The sequence below is a fragment of the Oryzias latipes genome, chromosome 14, assembly GCF_002234675.1.
Source record: "Oryzias latipes chromosome 14, ASM223467v1".
NCBI classification, from domain to species: domain Eukaryota; kingdom Metazoa; phylum Chordata; class Actinopteri; order Beloniformes; family Adrianichthyidae; genus Oryzias; species Oryzias latipes.
Genome location: NC_019872.2, coordinates 26,647,488 through 26,656,040, shown reverse-complemented (window position 1 = coordinate 26,656,040; position 8,553 = coordinate 26,647,488). Strand labels below are relative to the sequence as shown.

General features: G+C 37.2%; 1 long non-coding RNA gene across 1 annotated transcript in view; it reads left to right on the top strand.

Moving 5' to 3' along the window:
- Positions 1 to 6,941, top strand: part of LOC111948625 — a 35,966-nt gene extending 29,025 nt beyond the window's left edge. Inside the window, exon 3 of the long non-coding RNA XR_002874579.1 lies at positions 6,653 to 6,941. This is a non-coding gene — a long non-coding RNA (uncharacterized LOC111948625). The remainder of the gene's footprint in view (positions 1 to 6,652) is intronic.
- The last annotated feature ends 1,612 nt before the right edge of the window (positions 6,942 to 8,553 follow it).

Genomic DNA, 8,553 nt, shown 5'->3' with positions numbered 1-8,553 from the left:
CAGGACCTACAGCCTAAAGTGTTATATTTGGCGATTCACAGATTTTTGTGCAATTTGGGAAAAAGAAATAAAGAAACTTTTGTTTGAATGATCTTCACGAAATTTCACACCACAAGGTTGAATCTACAACAGCAACCAAAGTATCGTTGACCTTTGACCTCATGACCAGCTACAAACTTCTAAGGATTAAACTTTTTCGCCTCCTAACTCCTGGAGCTTGGTTGGGAAGTGACTTGGGGGCGAAAAACTTTGTTTTTTGTAGGTTTTTCAGGCCGCTGGCTTGTCGTAGCGTTTCCCCTGTTGACCTTTTTGACCAAAATATTGTGAAAACTTACTCAAATTTTTGGCTCAAGCTGAACAAAATGACATAACTAAAGATATGAACATATTAGCAATGTGGGCGTGGCTTACAAAAAACTTCTGTTGCCAAGGAAATGTAAAAATTCACGTTTGCATATCCTCCTAAAAATTACAGATCTGTTTGTCAACCTTAGCCAACCAAAAAATGAAAGAGTTGCTATGGAGATAAGAACAACGGAAAAGCCGCCATTTATAGAAAAAGTGTTCGACCAATGAGGGCGGGTCAAAAGGGGGCGGCGAGGGCAGGTATCACCTTTGCTTTAATTTCTATCGTCTTTCTTTGTTGTTTCTACAAATAGCTTCAAAAAAACAAATCAACCAACCCAAGAATTTTGGTTTGGACGGCTTCACATTTAGTTTAGTCTTAAGGAAAGCGGCTTTTATTTTGAAATGTTTTCAAAGACCTTCCCTCCTGCAGCACTTCCTGTGAGAATGCTAAAGCTGAGCTTCGGTCAGGTGACGTTGGCTGCAGACTTCTGCTCAGCTGTCCTGTTTTGTTGGATTTCTGTTCATTTCTTGCTTCGCTGCAGAGACGTTCAGCTCAGTTCCTGCTGTCGGACGCTCAGGTGAAGCTAGAATGACGTCAGAACCCAGCAGCCGAGCTGAAGAGAACCGTCTTTAGATCTGGGCTAGAACTGAACTCAAACCATGTTTTTCTCAGGTCTATCCAGAGAAATTCAAGAGATCAGCAACAAGATACTGTGGAATATTTAAAAACAAAAATGTAGGAAAAATGTCTGCTTAGTGAAATTTCAAAAAGCTGTGAGTAAAGGAGAATAAATTAGCATTTAAGTTCTCTACAGATCATTTTAAAATCTAGTAACTTGCTGTTTTGCGTTCCGTCTGGTTTCATGAAGAAGTTTTCTTTCCTTCTCCAGAATAATAAAAACAACATTTTCCAAAGGTTCCTGTAAATCTAAACATGAATTTTATCTAAACTCTCCATTTAGCGTGAAATAAAAATGATCTCTAAACAAAATAAAAAAATGTATGAAATCTTTTAAATGAAATAAATTAATTTAAACATTTAAAGTGGACCGTTTTTTAGATCCAGTAGATCTAAAAGTTTAAGCTGGCAGCACCCCCTGGTGGCCGTGGGAGTGAATTACAGCCAGAATGACAACAATTCTGGCTCTTGGGTAGGAGAAAAAGAAGAAAAAGTCATAATCTGCTGTATTAAAATCATCATATCTGCTTATATTTGTAGAATAAAAAAATGATTTTGAAGATTAGCCTTTAGCTTTAGTAGATGGAGTAGATGGAAAGGAATTTTCTACCGTACATGTGAGATTAACGGCATTCTGAAACGGAGTCAATTAATTTATAAGAGCACTGAACGTTTGTGGAAAGTTCAGCTGCAGGTTTTGTGCTGGTGTGTATTTTTGTCCTACAAGTTGTAGAAAATTGAAGACGGTTTAACAACAATAGCAGGAAAATCCAAACTTTATTCTAAACTCGTAGAACAATCAGTTTGAAAAATGATTTTATGCCATTTCTTGGGTCATCCAGAGTTCTTTAGTTTTTTTAAATTGTTGCTCCCCCCCCCCATTCATTTTGTGATAAAAGCGTAGATTTCTAGAGCTTGAAGACATGAGATCCCAGTTCATACCTGTGCTGATGATGCTCACACAAAGAATAACCTGATGTTGGCGCCGCTTCATCGTCTGCTGGATGAATTAGAAAACAGATTAACAAAATATCAAAAGCATCAAGATTCGTTCTTTAAATAAAGTTTTTCAGAGTTTGACCCATGTACGCTCAACAGATTACACCCAAAACTCAGCGATTTAAATAGTTTCACTTATAAAAAAAACACTTTTTAGATCATTCTGCTTGTAGAAAAAATCATCTATTTTTCTTTCTCCGAAAGTCTTACATTTTGCCAGGCTACTGTGGAAAATAAGAGTTTTTTTTTTTCCTTAATCTGGACAAATAAAGGTTACATAAAAAATACATTTGAGCGTCGCATGAAGATAAACTCAATAAAATTCTGCTCCATAAAAGTTCAATAGCTAAACTTAACCAAAGTTGGGTTAAATGCAACTATAGACCCAACTTTTTCCAAGATATTTTAATCCTGGAATAAAAAAAAAAAAAACAACATTAAAAAGGGATAAAATGAAACTACTGTAACCCAAAAAATTAATACTTCTCCAAAAAGTAACCCAAAAATACAATAAGGGAACGTAGGAGAAATTGCATCTTTGGTACCGACAAGTTGATGCATTTATTTTAATCATTCTGAAAGGTTCTTGGAGGTAAATGTTCGCTAAAATTGGATTTTGGATCAGAAATTGGCAAAATCCAATTTAACCAGGGAATGTAAATGAACCAGATACATGTGTAAAACAATCAGATCAAGTTTATTGAAATTTAAAGGGTTTTTTTTTTTCTTTATTCACAAGTTGCAGCTACAGTACATAACTCATCTGATGTCATCAAACAGCTTCCTTTAAGGAGGAAACTTTCTTCCAGAAAAGATCACACTACAAAAAAAAAAAAGGACAAATGCATCAAATGTATGAAAAAGTAGAATGTTATCAAAAATAAGTGGGGCAGGAAGTGTTAAAGGTTGTGAAGGGGCTGCATTCAACGCATCAAGAGTCAACATTTACAAAACAGAACTGAGGCGCCGTCTGTGTCATATTTATGATTGAAATGGTTTCAAAGTATGTCAAAGTACATTTACTGCAGCAAACTGATCCCAAATTGGAAAAAGTACCTGTACAGATGTTATGTTTTGACAGCGTCGTCATGTACAGAATCAAATGTGATGAATGAAAATGCTCTGATTGACCTTCATAACAAAGTGCTGAAGAATTCCCGAAACTCTGCAAAAAAACACCAGATATTGAGAACAGTAACTACAGCCACAACCTGTAAACACTGCCTGCCGACTTAGCTCTTTCACGCTCACTTCTGAGGATATCATATAGAGATTTTTTTCACAAGGCACTGGAGACCAAGTTTGGTTCACTGTCCGGAGATCAAAACCAGTCCCAGCATCAGCTTTTGGAACAGAAGCCCGTCCAGAATCTGCAGTACACTCCGTTCTAAATCCACCAGAAGATGCAGTTGACATCTTTCCTTCACTAAATCTACAATGAAAGAGTCACACCGTTGAAAAATTAGGTGCAAATCTACGCTATCTCCAGTGTGTGGTATAAAAATGAGAAAAACAAAACAAAACGGGGAGTGTGAAAGCATAAAATTAAACAAAAGAACACAAAACGGCTACCTGACTTTAGCTTTACTTACTTAGTTTCCAAAAAGTGATGCTAACATTGATGCCAATATTTATGCTAACGCTGATGCCAGTATTTATGCTAACTTTAATGCCAACATTGATGCTAACGTTAATGCCAACATTGATGCTAACGTTAATGCCAACATTGATGCTAATGTTGATGCAAATTTTATGCTAACGTTAATGCCAACATTGATGCTAACGTTGATGCCAATAGTTATGCTAACGTTAATGCCAACATTGATGCTAACTTTGATGGTAACGTTGATGCCAATATTTATGCTAACGTTGATGCCAATAGTTATGCTAACGTTAATGCCAACATTGATGCTAACTTTGATTGTAACGTTTATGCCAATATTTATGCTAACGTTCATGCCAACATTGATGCTAACGTTGATGGTAACTTGATTGCCAATATTAATGCTAACAATAATGCCAACATTTATGCTAAATTTGACACCAATATTTATGCTAACGTTAATGCTAACATTGATGTTAACGTTGAAGTTGACTATAGTTGACACTAATGTTAACGCGGATACCAATTTGAAGGTTACATTGATTTTGTTGATACCAACATCAATGCTAACACTGATGCCAACGTTGATGCCACCATAGAATATTGGCATACTGATGTTTAGCAATTTAGCCCCAGAACGACCACCATTCATCTCTCCTTGGATCTCGATATGAATTCCATGCACACAAAAAACACAAATTAGTAAAAAAAAAATATTTCGGATAGTCAGCACAAACCAAAACCACATTACAGGTGCTAATCATGCTAACTCGTGTTAGCATTAAACAGGCAACACACTCGCAAACATGGGGGCGGGAGGTTGATGTGATCCGGAAGTAATCGCCGCACCAATTTTGATATAAATGTGCTAAATGTTAGCATTTTGTTGACTACGTTACGGTTTTCACGGTTAGCTAGCATCCACGCTTTAGTTTTCTGACTTTTGTTTTTGTTTAAAAAAAAAATCAGCTTGAAATGTTAAAATGAAAAATTTAGCAAAGCAAATAAAATGTGTGTTTGTTAGACAGTTTGATCAAAGATGATCCTTTTGGAAAATGAGTTTATGGTTCCATTTTTGGAAGGAAAGTCTATTTTTGGAGGACAATTAAAGCCTCCTCATCAGAGAAGACATATTTGGTAAACTTCTGAAACCAGAAGTTTTCCTCTAGAAGAAAACGACAAGTCAATTATTTCAGTCCCCTATCAATCAAATAATCTTTTCCTGTAGATGGAACCCTATAAAATGTATTCGCTTATGTTTGACTTTTTTAGAAGATAGAATCTAACAAGCACACATTTATTTATTAGCTATTTGTGTCTCAAGTCTTTACGTAAAAAAGTAACCAAATCCTTTTCATATTTTTGTTGCTATGGGTGTGAAAGTCTTTGGTGGACCAATCCTTAAAAGTTAGGGTGTATTATTTAAACACAAAAATCTGAAGTAACCCCGAGACACGAGTGTTCGGCTTCTGGCAGATTTCAGAGCTGATTTGCTCGTTAGGAAGTGACTGAATAGCGATTACATGCTTTTAGAATTCTAGGTTCCTTAAATAATCATCCAGTGAGAACAGGACAAGCGGGTGGAGGTAACATTTACGGGTGGAAGTGATTAAACCCTCATTCTTTGAATATGAAATATGCCCCGTTTGTTTCTTCTGTTTTTTTTTTCTTGTGTTACACGCGTTTGTCTTAAAGAAAACTTAAAATGAAGTGAAAACGCTATTTAAATAAAGTTAAGAATTGAATAGAAAACAAGTTTTTTTTTAAAATCAACAGACAAATGTGATAAATTGAAAGAGGAATGTAACATAAGTTTACAGCTAAAGCCAGAACCACACATTCCTTCAGTTAAGACTTTAAAAGGAACTTTTCTGTTTGACCTAAAGGAGGCATTTTCACAATTTTTAAGTAATAAAAAGAACTGAAATCATGTGCAAACAAAACACAACAATTAAAAAAAAAAGATTATTTAAAACCAAGAAAAAAAAGCGTTTTAAACCTGGAGTTTTCCAGGAAAAAGCTGAATTTTTTGACCTTTCTGATTCACCAAACTTGTTTAAATTTGGTGTTTTGTTCCCTACTTCTGAGTAAATCCAGCCCAAACAGTCAGACGTCCAGTCTACATGTTATGATGCTACAATGAAGCATGTTACCCTGACCCTCCTCAGATCAGAATGAGTTCAAATACAAACAGGAACTATAACATCTAAGCTCCGGTTTTGGTCTTTTAGAAAGTGAGGTGATGTGTTCATCTTCAGGATTGTATTTCACTGAGCAGCTCGGGATGATTTTTGAGATTAGGAGAAAATATCTGAGTTAGTGATAACGTTTCCATACCAAAAAGATTTCCTGACCCGGAAGAACTTGAATCCACTTTTTTTCTCACTGAAAGCGCCTCCAGCTCTGGATTTGACGATTTGACGTCTCCTTGAAGACGTTGGAGATCATCTCGGGATCTAAACGGGGTGAAGCAGCCTGATCGCACACCAGTCGCTTTCAGTTGGAGCGGAGGCTGAAGTCGGATTTGACTGGAACTGTGCCAGGACTGTACCAAGTTAGAACGACTTCACCAAAACCTGTTTGGAGACGAGCAGGTCTCTCTTTCATTAAATTTATAGCGTTCATTAAAAACAGCTTTTATTTTATTCTAGACTTTTTATTTTGAGTTCCATTCGGGACCGGGTCTAAGCAGACTTCCCTCTGCCCGGCCACCTCCCCCAGCCCCTCTGGGGGGACCCCGAGGCGTTCCCAGGCCTAGAGACGTAGTCTCTCCAGCTCGTTTTGGGTCTTCCCCGGGGCCCCTGCCCAGTGGGACATGCCCGGAACCCCCCCCCCCCCCCCCCCCCCCCCAATGGAGGCGTCCAGACTAGATGTTCTCTCCATGTTATTTCAAGCTGAATTTCTAATTTCAGACTTTCCTCCTCATCGTGTGAGCTGGATTGAATCTGAATTTAGAGGCTCGAGTTGTTTGCTGCCCTCAGGCTGAGAGACCTTTTTAACTTTGATTGCATTTATGTCTTTAGGATTTTCTATAGAAACAGGAAGCGAGAATCGTCCGACTGTGACAGTTGTCGACTGTTTCTGACTTTGGCATCAGGTGAGATCCAACCCTGAAGACGTTGGATCCTCTGAATCCCTGCATCACCCGGCAGACAGGGAAGAACCTGGGAGGGATGCTGGGAACACCAAGGATGGAGAAGTGAGGGGAAAAAACTGGCCAACAGAACGGAATGACGGTGGCTTTTTATTGTTGAATGTAACGCCAACATTGAGCTGCTGTCTGACTTGAGCTGCAGCGAGTGCGGGAAATTCGAAGAAACCATAAATAAGCTTAAAAAAACCGGAACGCTGTTTCTGCTGGAAAAAAAAATAAAAAAATTACAACATTTGCGACCGGCCGTCCTTCAGCTACTCCGACTCACACTTCTGCTCTGATACGCCCCCGTCTGGAGGCCCAGCGCCATACATCACCAAAATGTAATAAAAGAAACAAAAACAACAGTTACAGTGTTTCACTTGTGACCTACCAATTTGATCCCATTAAGTAGTAAATGAGTATCAGTAGGATGATCCTAAAGCAATGAGACAAACGCTCGGCTCAGCGGCTTTCCTGCTACAAATCTGCTCGGTCCGTTAGCTTATGAGGACGTCAGGGAGGAGCTTTTACCGAAAAAGCTACAAACTGTCTGTCAAACCTACACCGACCAATCAGCAAAGAGAACAAACAGAAACCACTGCATGTTGAGTAAGCAGGGTGAAAGGGAGTTTTTTTGTTACCATGGCAACAGATTAGCTTTTGTGGAATCCAACCATAACAATTCCAGTAGTTGAGTAGATATTTTTGGGGGGGTGGGGGCAGATTTTGGTGTTTATAAACTTTTCTTTGAGCACTACAAAAATAAATTTATAGCGTTGAGACCTTTTAGATATCGATGAATCAGGAGTTTTCAAAACAAACAAACACACACACACAAAAAAAGGGTTAAGATGGAGAAGGAAAGAGGCAAACGTGTGAGGTTGCGTCGCAGTCGCCACGCAACCTCAGCCGGTTTTGCATAGATTCAATTCACAAAACGCAAACAAACAAACCGAAACGAAGGTCGTCAACACGCGGAGCCTGAATCATTAAGAAAAACTTTGAAATCAACTAAATTAAGTAGAAAACTAGAACAATTATGTATTTCTTTGATATAAAGATGACATGAAGAATGAAATGTCGATAAACTTTGACCTGCAAATGGAAAGTTTTATTCTACCTTTCCTCTTAGATATATATATATATACGTACATATATATATATACATATATACATATATATATATACATATACATATATATATATACGTACATATATATATATATATATATATATATATATATATATATATATATATATATATATATATACGTACATATACATATATATATATATACACATATATATATACACATATATATATATATATATATATATATATATACGTACATATACATATATATATATATATACACATATATATATATATATATATATACACATACATATATATATGTGTATATATATATATATATATGAGCTTAAAACTATATTTATAACCAAACTCAATGATCATTTCAATCTCTAAAAGCTGCAAAAACTGCACACAGCCTGGTGTGTTAAGTGCTTAATCCAGCACCTGATTAAGGTGCACATTAAATTGTGGATTGCAAAAGAAAAAAACAAACGACCAACTAAATTTCCTGCAAAGGCAGGAAATCGGCCTCCTTCTAGAAGCTATTCATCATTTTTGTGGTTTAGATTTGAAATGTCGACCTTTTCTGCTTATTGCTCTGACCTGGCCCTGAGTGTCAGCTGGGAACCGCCCACGTTTGTCTTTAAATCCCGCCCCCCCCAGCTGCTGTCGGCCGCCAGAGAAGAACACAA